Consider the following 14,050-nt stretch of genomic DNA (forward strand, 5'->3'; position numbering starts at 1 on the left):
AGACCCCAGCTCCTTCTCCCACATTATTCCATGTGAAGGGCAAACAGGAGCGAGGGTTTAAGTGTTAAAGCAAACAGACCCAGCTTTAACACACAGGTTGATGAAAGCAGCCCAGAGCAGCTGCTCTTGAAGTCACTCCTTTGTAGTCGTCACTCCCACAGATAATTACGAGCTTAAAGGTTCCAAGACTTCAAATGATGGTTTGAGCTTTCTTCAAGTGAAAAAAAAAATAAAAGAAAAAAAATTAGATTTTAAATCTCATCTGCTTTTTAAGTCAAGATTAATGAATCCTCACCAGGATAACAGTTACAGCCACAGTTACCTGAGCCACAGACTTGTAGGGGGCTCAGATGTGCTTCTGGTCTTGTAGAGAGGCTGAACCTCAACATGGGTAGAACCCATAATTATTTAATTTATAAATTGCAGGTGTAACATTATTTTCTGGGAGGATATACATGTACAAGCCTTCCTTTAAGACTAAAATTGAGAAATATCGGTTTTTAAGAGGCTCTCACATAGCACTGCTGGCAATAAAAGGAGCATTTGGGGAGAAAAAAAGCTGGAGGTCTTCACACCCAAAATGCCACAAGCAGGAACTCGGGAAAAGCTGAGTCCGGGGAGTGGAGGAATTCATCTTGTATTTGACATCCACTTTAAAATAAAACACAGTAGGGATTTTATAAATCACAGTAATATTTCAAAAAAGATGCCAAAAAAAAAAAACAAGATAAAAAATATTTTAAGAAGAGAGAGACAAAAAAAAGGGGCACAAGAACAAACAGAACACGAGCCACAAATAGTTTGTGGCCCCCGAAATCTGGAGGACACGCTGTATTTTGTGTGAGGAGAAGGAGCAGGGGGGGAAAGAGAGTATCAAAATCCAAACAAGTCACAAGGCATCACCAGTCCCTTGATGACAGGAGAGTGGTTTTTGTTGGCACAGCTCGCGACAGCTGGAGGAATAATTGCGGCGCTGAGCGAGAAGATATTTTGCCTTCAGATTCTCAGATGAAAGATGTGATCCACAAGCACTTGGCAAACGTTAATTAAACCCACACAGCCCCTCTTGGAGGATCAAGAAGTATTTATCCTTGTTCTGCAGAGAAAGGGGTGAATTTTTTCAGGCACTTTTAACATCAGGTATCTGCTCTTCCTGCTTAGGAAGCGCCCCATGGATGCACCGTTAAAAACACAGATCAGCCTTCCCAGTCCAGCAGTTTTCAAGAGCACAGAGCCAGGATGGAGCTGATCCTTCTTGTTCCCCTCTGACCAACAGAACTCTTGACTCTGAAGAAAAAAAACCATCAAACCAGTTCTGGCCACGAGGGTAATAAGAGATGAATAAGGGCAAACTACAAACAAACTATAAAGCAACACCATCCCTTGGTGAGTTGTAAAAAAAAAAAAAAAAAAGCCTTTCCTCTAAAGAAAACCACTCAATTATTTGCTAAATTGACATGGAACATTCTGTATTTAAAAGGGGAAGGGTCAGTTTGTTGGATCTACAAAGAGTAGCTGAGAACATCTGCAAGGTCAGGAAGAAACTGCATAAACACACATGTGAACTAAAGCACCAAAATACACAGTGGGGGTCGGTGCCTGTGATCTTACCATGAAAATAAGCATATCTGGAGTTCTTCCCTGCTCAAAAAAACCCCAAGCCCTGAAGCAGCTGATTTTAGTATCTATTTTAGTTGGAAATAGATTTAATGATGCTTTTTATGGATGTAGCACTTATATTCCATGTATGTTTAGAGTGTAACTTCAAGGGCACAGCACAGGCCTCCCCACCATCTGGTCACTGTGCTCAGTAAGGCAGGGCACTGTCCAGGGCTGCAGGCAGAGTTCAGACCAAAAGTAGAAGGTGGAAAACTTTCCCTGGACTAATCCAGTGCCTCACCTGGGAGCTTCCATGGTCACAACAACTTTCCACAGGAGATGGAAGGTATGGCTTGCAAAACCATGACACAGCATCACTGGCAACTCAGCTCTGGCACTGCCCCACCCAGGGGCACCATCTCCCTGCTAATCCGAGGTAGAGGCAGCTCCAAAGAGCCAGGAAAAGCTGAAACCTCACCAGGGAACCAGGATGTGCAATCCCAGTATTACAAATGCTGCTGTAACCTGGCACAGCCAGGACACATTGGAAATGTTTGGGATAAAGCCAGCAGGTGTTTGCTGCTGCATTTAGTTACCCCCTGTCTGACCTCTCCAGGGAGGCAGGACCCAAAATGCTCTCTCCACCCAGCCCAACGTGCCAGATTCACCTCGTGCTCTTCCCATGCAGAGGTTTCAGGAAAAGGTTCTTCCCCCAGAGGGTGGTTGGGCACTGACCAGGCTCCCCAGGGCAGTGGGCATGGCCTCAAGGCTGCCAGAGCTCAAGGAGTGTTTGGACAACGCTCTCAGGGACAGGGTGGGATTTTGGGGTGTCCTGTGCAGGGCCAGGGGTTGGACTCGATGATCCTTGTGGTCCCTTCCAGCTCTGGATATTCCATGATTCTTTGCCATCCAGCTCAGAGCTGTTTCTCCAACCGCTCACCCAGGGGTTAAAATAATGCCTCTCAACAACACTTATTAGTTTCTAGTGACCAAGTCAAAGCATTTTAGCTCATAATTCCACCTGTGCCCTTGGCTTCTGGTTATATTAAGAGTGCACACAGTGAGGCAGATATTGAGACATTATTAAAGGTGCTCTGCATTCAGAGCCATTCCCACAGAAAGGGGTGTATTTGCAGCCCACTTCATCTTGGTGACAAGCCTGGAATTGGGGCAGCTCCAGATGAGAACTGTGGCTGTGTTCTAACACACAGTGCCATTCAAGGCAGCTGTGCTGACCTTTCCTGGCTGATATTCTGGGGTCCTGCCCACAAACATTTCCTGGGTTTGGACTGGTTCTGGCCTTCTCCTGCCCCTTTGCCATCTGTTCTTAAACCCAAGGAGAGGTTTGAGGCTCAGACTCGAAGCTGCAGAAGGAGCAGCACTAGCAGGGACTCCTTTTCTGCCTCTCTAGGCAAGGGGCAGGGGCCAGGCCTTGTTATTCCACACATTAAGATAAGAGCCAGAGCACATCTTTGGCCTTCCCACACAAATCCATAGTTGTGTCCCTGCCAACTCTTCATCGCTTCCCATTTAGCTTTTTTATTTTTGATTGTTTGTTTGTTTTAAACTTTGCCCAAGGTTATGTTCAGCAAATGCTGCCCCCTCAAAATACAGCACTAAAAAACACTATCACACTGACATCTGGAAATTGCATTTAAATCCTCAACGAAAAGTGTTTTGCAAGACAAAGCCCCAAATGAGCAAAACACAGCAGATTTTTGCCCCACATCCCTTTGGAGGTGAAGGACTTTGTAAAGGCCACCTTGCAGCTCTTGTCATGAGCTTCTAGACACCAGTATCCCTCCTGTGCTCCCCCTCTCCTGCCCTCGTGGGAGGCAAACACCACACACACAGATCACACAAAACAGGTATTGCTCAGCCTTGAACCTTGCCAGGGAGTATAAACAAGCTCCAAACCTCCTACATCAAGTACAACCTGCTGCAGTCACCACCTCAAAGCCCTCCCTGAAATGTTTTAGAAAGAGCCCAACAGCTGTTGAACTAATTCCCCTTTTTTTTTTTCCACTGTTTGGAAGCTGCACATCTCATGACTAAAAATCACCTTTTAACACTCTCAGTCACTGCTTATTTGTAGCCTTATAATATCATTGTCCTTTTGGGGTTCAATGCTGTCCTTGAAGTTAAAGGTTGAGGGGTTTTCAGCACCACAGCATCATCTGTATTTCATATTTACAGAATCACACATCATCTGTATTTCATATTTACAGTAACCTTTCTGCTGCCCCTCACCTCTGTTTTCACCCTGCAGCCCTCAGGGCCCTTTTTGCAGCTCCCACGTCCAGCAAGTGTTCCAGACAAGCAGCAGACTATTCCAGATCATCCTTCACTCAGTTTAATGCCTCTGGAAAGATCCCTGGGGAAGGAACACTTCCAGGAATTAACTCCATTAACTATCCAACAACATCCAGCAAAAAAACCCAACAAAACAGCCAAACCTTTTGTTTTTTAAAATTATTTTCCTGGTTGGCTGTAACAGAAAAAACATCTCAGAGCATGTGACCTGCCCACAGTTCTCTGCCCTTCTTTTGGGGGCTGTCAGCAAATGCAGCTGTTTGCAGGAGGAGTAACTTTCCTCAGGATAACCAAGCAGCAGGAAAGCACTGCTTTTACAGTGGCTGCCCCACACAGCACTTGCCACAGAGGAGAAAACAGGACGGCTGCAAATACCTTTCAAAGACTGACACGCTCCTGGCACAGACACTTCATTTAGGATGTGGTTTCACATTGTTGCTCAGCTGCTCTAATGGTCTGATGCTGCTGAAAGGAGGGATCTCTTCCCCAGCTTCCAAGTGATCCACAGTGAGCTGGATCAGGGAGTTAAGCTGGAAGGAATCTCTGGACTGAGAGGGAAGGACTCAAAGACGTATCAGCGCAAAAAGATCAGTGAGAGCACAAGGCTGGGAGCAAAACCCTTCCTTGCAGCACCAGTTTGAGATCAGTTCAGCTACAATGCACAACCTCACTCTAAATTTAGAGAGCTTTCTAACTCCAGAGCTCTATCCCACGTCCATTATCCCTCTCCAACACAGGAATGAGCCATTCTATTATAAATGCTTTTATAGCAGCGTCGCGCTCTCCGCCCGACGGGAGCACATATCAATTGTGGAGAAAGTGGTTCAACTTTGGAATGTAGACAAAAACTGAGACAAGGCTAATGGTGGTGAAAGACAGGTTGCCTGGGGAGGGAAATGATCAGAGGTTTCAGAGGAAAGGGGGGGGGAAAAACCCTACAGACAATTTACCTGTGCTTGGGTCAGCGCTCATTAGTGCTCTGAAGAGAATCACTTCACATGTAATAAATTATGCTGCTCTTGGCTTGTTCCCTTTATTATCCAGCTCAGACAGGAGCCAGGAGCCCTTCACACACACACTGTCTAATGGGAACACTTACTCTGAATAAAATGAACAGAAGAGAAAAAATGAAGCTGGGGCCTTCGTTTGAGCAAGAAGAACCATCAGGAGACCCAGCAGTGGCATCAGGTTTCAGCACTCGCTCCCCTGTCACTGCATCCACCTTCTCCACAGAAGGGAAAACCTCTCCCAAAACAAATCCAGGCAGAAGATGTGGCTGTTTTCTCCTGTTGATGTTTCCATCTACCCCCTGCTGATTTGGGATTTCCAACAGGCTTTTTAAAAGCTTTCCCAGTCAGGCTGTGCTCCCTTCCCAGAAGTTTCTGGAGAGACTGAACCGTGCTCAAGGCACACAGGTAAAACTTTTAATTTTGGCCATTAGGCAAAGCTCAGTTCAACAGCAAGGAGCCAATTTCTGTCTCAATGGTTTTTTTCCTCTTCTAATCATGGCTTGGAAAAAAAAATGCAGCTGTGACACACTTTACTTCTTTAAATATTTACAATTTTTTACTGTCTTGAAATAAATTCCAAGCTCACAGTAATACCCATGGGAGCTGGAAAGGGTGAGATCACTCTTTTCCCACACACCTTTCTGATCTTCTGCTGGTATCACTGATAAAACAACCTAATTATTAAAAAGTGCTTTAGTCTAAAAGTTAAAGGTTGAAAGAATCCACAACTCGCTGAGAGAGAGCAACAAAACCCAACCTTGACCAGAAAGGCTAAAAAAAAAAATCCCATTCAGCTCAAATATTTTGTCAATTCTCCCTCCTTTTCGTGCTAAAGCTCCAAAAGGATGAATTTTGCAGCTCAGCAGCAGGCTGACACTTGGCCTTGCTCTTTGGATTCCATCTCGGAGGGAAAAGCACGTGGAAACAAAGCCACACTTGGCTGGTGAACCCAGGAGTATCCGTATAAATGAGCTCCCTGGAGACCTGAGGAAGGCTCCCTTCCCTCCTCAAAGGCATCAGCTCTCTGATGCCTCACAGTGAGCACTCCAGACAGAATTAAAAGGGCTCCAAATCTGTCCACAGGGAAAGGCAGCAGCTGGATCAGCAGGATGAAGCAGAGGATCCAGGTGGCTCCACATAGAAAGACAGTGGGGAATAGGGAAGAAGTGCATCCTCCTTTCCTCAGGGGCAGTTTCAGTGCAGCACCATAATCCCCTTCCACCCCTCCCAACTTCAGTCTCTCCTCCCAAAATGCTTTCCTGGAAACTTCCTCACAGGTTATAGCTCAGGTCTTGGAAGATCCATCCTGTCCAAAGAGCAGCCATCCTTGGCTGAGGCACCAGGCAACGACTGATCTCATTCCTGATCCAGCCTGACAGCACCAGCTTCCAAAATCTTCCCCCTCTCTTTTCAATACTAATATGGAAAATAACAATCTGACCCTTCATAGTTTGATAACAAAGATTCAAGTCCCACTTCCCCAGGGCAGTGGCCACAGCTCCAAGGCTGCCAGAGCTCAAGGAGTGTTTGGACAACGCTCTGAGGGACAGGGTGGGATTGTTGGGGTGTCCTGGGCAGGGCCAGGAGTTGGACTCCTTATGAGTCCCTTCCAACTCAGGATATTCCTGAATTCCAAGCCTCTGGTAGGTCTTTGTGCAGCACTATCTAATGCAGGTCCAGGCTGTCCTGTTGGCAGAGGCAGAAGTGAATCCTGTTCTGCCCAGGAGCCTTCCCAGAGAGGCAAAGCTGCACCCCCTGCTCTGGACCTGGAATTCCTCTCCTAAGATTTTCAGCATCATCCCCACAGCGAGATGCCCGTGACTTCCCCATCAGCCTTTCTGCTGCCTGTGGGAGGCACAAATTTTGGCTTGCTTTTGGCTCCTGAGTCACTTTGGAAGTGGGAAGAGAAGAAATAAGTCCCCTGCAGTCACCAGCACCACCAGCTAAAAACACCCAGGGAGCAGCAGGTCCGAGAGCCACCGAGCACAGGAAACACGTGACAGAAACACCTCCAGCAGCCAAAGGTTTAATAACCTCGCTATTAATTTTGAGCAAACAACACCACTGATTCCCACTCTACCTTTGAAGAGGAGGAAGGGGTGTGAAGGAGGGAGAAAAGAGCTGTTTAAACAACAACAGCTGTCACATCCATGCCCGTAGGAGGAGTCTCCGGCATCCCGCTCGGGAGAGCCGGCACCGAGCGAGAGCTTTGCCTTTTCAAGAGGACTTCAGAACCTCAAACACCAACCTTCAGCCATATTTTCTTCCTAATCAGAAACCAATTATCCTGCTGAGTGATGACTGAACAATTCCACAGTGTAAAGCCTTTTCATGTCAGGGCCTTCTGTGATCAAGTTGCACTGGAAACTCCCTCGCTCACACAAAAGCCAGGAGGATTTCACTTGTGCTTCCCACAGCTGTTCCCGAGGGCCTCCCTCCAAAGTACCACGTGAAGCCTCAGTGTAAAACAACCTTCAGTGAGCCAGGTCACTTTTATCCAAGCTGAAGTTTCCCTAGTCAAGTTTTTATCAAGTCTGAGGGGATCTAGAAAGCGTTTACATCCGGCTGTCTCTAGATTTTTGACTCAAGAGAAACAAATCAGTGCCACTGGCACATTGCTCCCAACTTCCCAGCCATTGCCACAGTAATGCAAACCTCCTGGAGAGTCCCTTTAATACCTCTTCAACTGCTCTGAAAGAGCTTTATTACAGCAAATAATTACTGCAATAGTTTCATATCACAAAGAAGTTTCCATCTGTTCTCAGCCTTTGCACCTTGCAGCACTCTCGTCTCAACAACGTTCCCTTGCCAGGTGTCCAAGTCCAGATACACTTAAAATCCCAGCTGAGAGTGCTCCCAGTACCTGCTCCTGGATAAACTAAGCCAGAAGTTCAGAGTCATGGAATGGTTTGGGTGGAAAGGGACCTTAAAGCTCATCTCATTCCAACCCCCTGCCATGGGCAGGGACAACTTCCACCACTATCCCAGGTTGCTCCAAGCCCTGTCCAGCCTGGTCTTGGACACTTCCAGGGATGGGGCAGCCACAGCTTCTCTGGGCAACCTGTGCCAGGGCCTCACCAGCCTCCCAGTCAGGAATTCCTTCCCAATTTCCCATCTCTCCCTGCCCTCTGGCAGTGGGAAGCCATTCCCCCTTGTCCTGTCTCTCCATGCCCTTGTCTCAAGTCCCTCTCCAGCTCTCCTGGAGCCCCTTTAAGCTCTGGAAAGTGCTTTACAGCCTCCTCAGAGTCTATCACTACACGCCCTTGAAGTTCCTAAATCAAACCAAAACCTGGCCAGTCCCCAGGGTTACAAACCCCATTCTTGGGACAGAATCTTTGTTATTTAATAATGAAAAAAAAAACCATAGAAACACCGAGAGAAGAATCATGGAATTGTTACAGTTGGAAAAGACCTCCAAGATCACCAAGTCCAACTGTCAACCCAGCACCCCCACCATGTTCACCACTAAACCATGTCCTCAAGTGCCACATCCACACGTTTTTTGAACACTTCCAGGTGTCTCCACCTGTTCCAACTCCTGACAGCCCTTTCCACAAAGAAGTTTTTCCGAATATCCAACCTGAACCTCCTCTGGCACAACTTGAGGCTGTTTCCTCTTGTCCTGTCCCTTGTTCCCTGGGAGAAGGACTGATCTCCACCTCCCTACAACCTCCTGCCAGGGAGCTGTGGAGAGCAGGAGGAGGGATGGAGCATTGCAGCCCTGCCCTAACACTCAGGGAAGGATCTCACCTCGAGGTTTTCTCCTCCCTTGAGCTCTTTTCCTCTACCCCCCACGTGATCCAGGAAGAACTGTGAGCAGAAAAGAAATAAAACACACAAACAGGGACTTATTCTCCCCAAATACAACCCAGTTCCTGGCAGGGAGGGGAGGAGAACAGGACCTGGGCTGATATTACAGGCTCAGCAAGCAGGAGCCCTCCAGCACATACTGGTGGCTTTGTGATGGTGCCACAAAGGCCGCCTGTTCCAGCTCCTCCACCACAGCATTGTCCCACACAGCCTCCAGTCCCACTTTCAATGGCTGCATTAAATGGAAAAGTCCCCAGCAAGGGCTGGATTCTCCCAGTTCCCCATTTATAGCACAACATTTCCCCAGTGTGGTTGGATCCCAGCAGGGACCCCGGCGAGGTCTCCAAACCTTCCCTCGCCCCAACCTTCCCCTACATGGAAACTCATCACAAGAGATTTTCCTGGGCAGAGCAAAATTCCAGCACACAACTCAGCATTTTACAAGCCCTTTCCACACTGGATGTATTATTCACCCAGTGTACTGAAAAAAAAAGAGTAAAATATAAATAAAGAGCTGCAGTGTTCCAGTGCTGTCCAGGAAGAGCTGATCCCTCCTGCAGAGAGATCCATGTCTGGTGCATTTACACCCTCCAAGGACTGCCTGGCCAAAAATAATGCTGAAACCAACAGGAGAAACAGCCAATTTGGCTGTTCTCCTCCCAGCCAGATTAGAAATTACTCTTAATTTACTATCTTGCTAAATTCTTATAGTGGGATGTCTGTGGGCTGCCGAGCTGGCTCTGTGCAACTCCCCAGAAATGTAAAAAGAAGAATGAGAAAGAACCATAAATATATATTTTATATACATATATATCTATATATATATATATATATGAAGGCAAGGAAAGAAAAAGCCTCCAGTCTTCACCAACAAGCAGGGGTTGAGACACCCTGAGCAGTGATAGACTTGAAACCAACCTGTAATTTCTGGATGTATTTCTCTCCCTCTCTCCTCCTCCTCCTGTTCTCTGTCCAGGAAGACTCCACAGTCCTTGGATTCAGGACTGTGTGAGTGGGGTGACACATCCTGGCAGGTCAGGAGAGGCTTTAGGGAGCTGGTGTTTTATTACCAGTGTCTGGACAAATCTGTGCAGTGAAATGATGGTGCATTTGCTGACACACACCGGGGAGAAAACTGACACCAGGATTTGGTCCTTTGGCTCCTCTGGGCAGAACAGAAGCCACCAAAAAAGCCCAGACAGGTCTGGGTGGCTCTGGGGGTTCTTTGCTTTTAAAGGCAGGAAGGAAGCACTGGGGAAGGCAGCAGAGAGGAAAGAAGAAAAGCAAAATGGTAGAAAGAGCACTGGAGTTTGAAGACGTGGAAGAAAAAGCCTCAACACTTGGGAAAACTGCTCTGGATGATCCTTGGAGCTCTGATTCAGCTGAAGGGAGGCCCAGGTTTCCCAGGCTGCCCACAGGGCAGGGCTTTAATCATCCCTGTGGGAGCCCTGACTCACCTCAGGGCAGCACAAAAGCCACAGATGTGAGTCAGGGCAGATGGTGAAAACCACAGGCCTGTCCCAGCCCCAGGCAGGTCAGGCTGCAGAGCTTCCCTGCAGCTGAGACTGCAACCCTGCGAGGTAACATCTCACTCACATCACATTCCAGTTCCACTTTTGGGAAGCCACAGCACTGATAAAACAAATATCACTCATGCAAAGCAGAGGGGATGGAGGGCCAGGCCTTGCCCCTGCAGAACCTGTTTAATGACATTGATTTATATTTAACTAAATAAGCCTAATATCTAACTCTCTCTTTTGATTTCATTTCTTAACCAAGCAGGTTTAACACCCAGAGTGTTTCCTGTCCCCCTTTTAGAAGATGCAGTAGACACCAGCAGGTTTTTAGTTTCACAGAATCACTGCAGGATCCAAAGAGACATCCCATATCCTGGCTGACAGCTTCACACAACCTTGTGTGAACAAGGAGCCAGAGCTCCTTGTTGAACACTGTATTGTTCTAGGGATTCAGTGCACTGGAATGTTATCAGCTTTATCCATGGCTTTTCTGATAGAGTTCTTAGATTAGGCACATAAACTTCCACTTTTTAGAGAAAAAAAAAAAAAGTCTGTGGCTTATTGTGGAGCATCAAAATTCCTGGTTTCTTTTCCAGGGTTGTACCTAGAGAGAACTGCAGGAAAAGGGCAGGCCCTCAGAAACCCAAAGGTTCTATGAGGCTTCTAGTAAGGACATTCAAGAGGAGAAAAAAAAAATAAAAGAGATGTGCACCATGACCAAAAGTTACCCATCAAGAGGACAAAATAATAGTGAAGATGGACAAAGACAAGGAGGACCAAAGGCCATGGAGGTCAAAGACTCTGTAGGGACCAGTCAATTAATCAGGACATTTTACTCTGGAAAAGAGGCCTCTGACAGGGGACATGAGAGGGATTGACAGAATTTTACCAGCAAATGTGCAAACAACAATTCCCCAAGCAGGAGCTCCCTGCAGTTAAATGGGCTGGCTTTTGGTGCAGTCACCAAAAGGAAGTGGTTCATCACACAGAGGTGAACTTTGAAATGCCTGGTGACAGGACAGAGCCTGAAAACACACTTGAGACAAACAAATGGATGTGAGATGAAGGACATCCCTACCTGCCATGGCTGGAGACAGGATGGACCTGTGGCCTCCCATGTTCTGAGGTGTTAAAGAAGCTGACAAGAGTCTACAGCATCTTCTGACAAGAACAGCAGCAAGAAGCAGGAATTCCACTCCCCCAGTGCCCTGCATCCAAGAAGCAGGAATTCCACCCCTTCACTGCCCAGAGCTCCTGGGAGAAGTGCAGGCAGGAGGTACAGGCAGCACAAATCCTCCTTGCCCAATTAACTGCTCTCCCTTATCCTTCCTAACTGCAGTTGTGAGCTGACAGACCACACAAGCCCACGTGGTGCACAGGAAGCACCAGGGCCACGGGGATGATGCCACATCCTCATAGGAAGGGGTCTGTGACACGACCCCCTGCAGTTCTTGGCTTTGCTGCCGAGCCAGGAAGCCTCAGGTCGTGTTTGAAGAGGAGTCTCCTGAAAATATCTTTAGATTCCAGTGCCAGCCTGGTTATTCAGATATCCAGAGCCACGGAGTCTTGCATAGAAATGACTTGTTAAGGACTCCCTTGAAACAGGTTGTTTTCCCACTCTGTTCCAACGGCAACCACAGGCTGTTTCCAGCATCTCCTCTGTTCCAGCTCCCTGCCAAGAGCAGCCCTTTGCTCAGCTATCTCCCACTGACCTAAATTCACACAGGCAGCCTTCTTGCTTTCATCACTGTCCTCCACCCTAAAAAGGACTCCAAGCCTGAAATCCTTGTCTCCTACACTGCTTCCCCCAGCCATGGGCCCCCAAACAGCTCCTGAAGGTCAGTGCTGAGCCTGCTGCACACGACACCAGCGCAATAAATGTCGTGCAGCCCAAATTATGTCCTGGGGGAAGCCTGTGCAGCCTCCTGGCCTTGTGCAGACTGCACAGCTGTCAGGCTTGCAACTCGCCACCTTCTCCCTAAGATATGCAAAAGGGAAGGAGAATTCAATGGTATTGATGTTGCAGCTCCTGGAGTCAGCAGATCTGCCTGGGAGCACAGCCTGGGATTAGAGCTGTCGATGAGGATCGTGGCACGGTGGCACAGCTGGTCAATAATAGCATTGTTTGTCCTTCAGGTGACCTCTCTGCTACTTCCAGGGTTATTATTCACCCTGGAGTTTTTCACAGGAGCGATGGATCAGCTGAGGAGAGTCCCTGCTGCTGTGTTTGGCACAAAGTTAGGGAAGACAGGCTGTCCTGAATCCAGAAGTACAAGCTACATCCATATGTAACACACCTGAACCAAGGGCATCCTGCACATCACGATGTACTGGTTGGATATAGGAGCAGTGAGGAAGCCACAAATCAGCACACCTCTCTCTCCCCTTCTTTCCCAGAAACACAGGAATTCTCTGCCCTTCTCCCTGGATATATCCACACCAACCTGATGACACAACCCAGAGTCTGAGTGTATTATTTCGTCCTTGACTCTCATTAACAAACACCTTCAGTGTCAAAACTCATCATCCCGTGGTATCCTTTGGGAATCACCTGCCAGGGCTGCCACAATGAACTGAATTGTGCAGTGGTCTCAGTCAGTGGGTGCAGCTCCCACGCTCCCTGCATTTTACACCCAGGAGCAGAGCATCCTCCTGGCTTGCAGACACCTGCAAGACAATTAACCCTTCCAGTCTGGCACCAGATGGGCCAAGATGTTCTGATTACCCAGCATTTACAACCTGCACATCCGAATATGTTCGCAGACACCTCATAAAGCACAGGCTCGTTACTGCAGCCCATTAACACGCGTGCCAGACATTTTAATGGGCAAAAATCCCCCGTGAAACACTGATTTTCTCCTCCACTTCCAGGGAAAACCTCACCATGAACTAGGAGACACTTTCCAGGGCTTTTTTTTTCCGCCCACCAGTCCGGCCAAGCCTCGTTTGCCTGATTTCACAGCAGCCTTTATGAGTAACCCCGACATGTGCCGGGGCAGGTCCCTCATCCACCCTCCTCACTCATCCCACACCTCCAACGAGGCTGGAACAGCCTTGGAGACCATTTCCACTCCTGATCCTGCAGCACAGGACACCCTTGGTGTGGATTCCTCACAGCCCTGAGCAGGTCCAAGATATAACTTCACCGCTCAGGCTACTGGAAGTGGGATATGGATACAATTTCCCACCTCAGACAAAAGGAGCTGGAGCAACACTTCTCCCAGAACAAGAGTTAAGCCAAGGATGCCTGTATTTCTAGGACAACGCTGTCCAAGCAGGCAGAGTGAATGCTGTGCCCCTCTGGAGGCAGTTTTAGGTCCACATCAGGCACTGCAGAAAGTTTTATTCTTGAAATATTAAGGTACTCACTGTACAGGGCGACCAGCTGGAAAACTGGAATCTGTTCCTCTTCTGTAGCCAGCTCCCTACTCATCTGTCTGGAGCCTGTTAGAGAGGAAAAAGGGTTTTAACTATGGACAAAGCGACAAAAAAAGATTTGGAAGCATTTTTAAAATTTAGGGGAAAAAAAATTTAAAAAAAAAAAAAAATCAAGAAGTAGGCCAGGTAGGGAATGCAAAACAGAGAGAAACACACCCCCCCCCTCAGCTCTGAGGTCAAGAACTGAAAGAGCTCACAAAGCTCACAGCAAGGTCTCTCCAGCAAATGCTGTGATGCTTAAAAACAATCGTGGCACCCGCTGCCTCTGGAGGCTCCCGAGGTCAGCCCTGGCCCAGCCCAGGAGAAAAGCAAGATATTCATGTGTGAGAGCAGCAGCAAGAGCTCCACAAAGCCAGTTACTAG

The 14,050-nt window shown here is 47.7% G+C and overlaps 1 protein-coding gene across 1 annotated transcript in view; it reads right to left on the bottom strand.

Moving 5' to 3' along the window:
- The window catches only part of EXTL3 (exostosin like glycosyltransferase 3), an 89,404-nt gene extending 75,711 nt beyond the window's left edge, over positions 1-13,693 (bottom strand). The window contains exon 1 of the mRNA XM_018085535.2: positions 13,619-13,693. The gene's annotated coding sequence lies outside the window, so the exon portion shown is untranslated. The remainder of the gene's footprint in view (positions 1-13,618) is intronic.
- Positions 13,694-14,050: the final 357 nt, after the last annotated feature.

The sequence above is a fragment of the Manacus vitellinus genome, unplaced genomic scaffold (genome assembly GCF_001715985.3).
Source record: "Manacus vitellinus isolate BGI_N305 unplaced genomic scaffold, ASM171598v3 scaffold_82_pilon, whole genome shotgun sequence".
Lineage (NCBI taxonomy): Eukaryota > Metazoa > Chordata > Aves > Passeriformes > Pipridae > Manacus > Manacus vitellinus.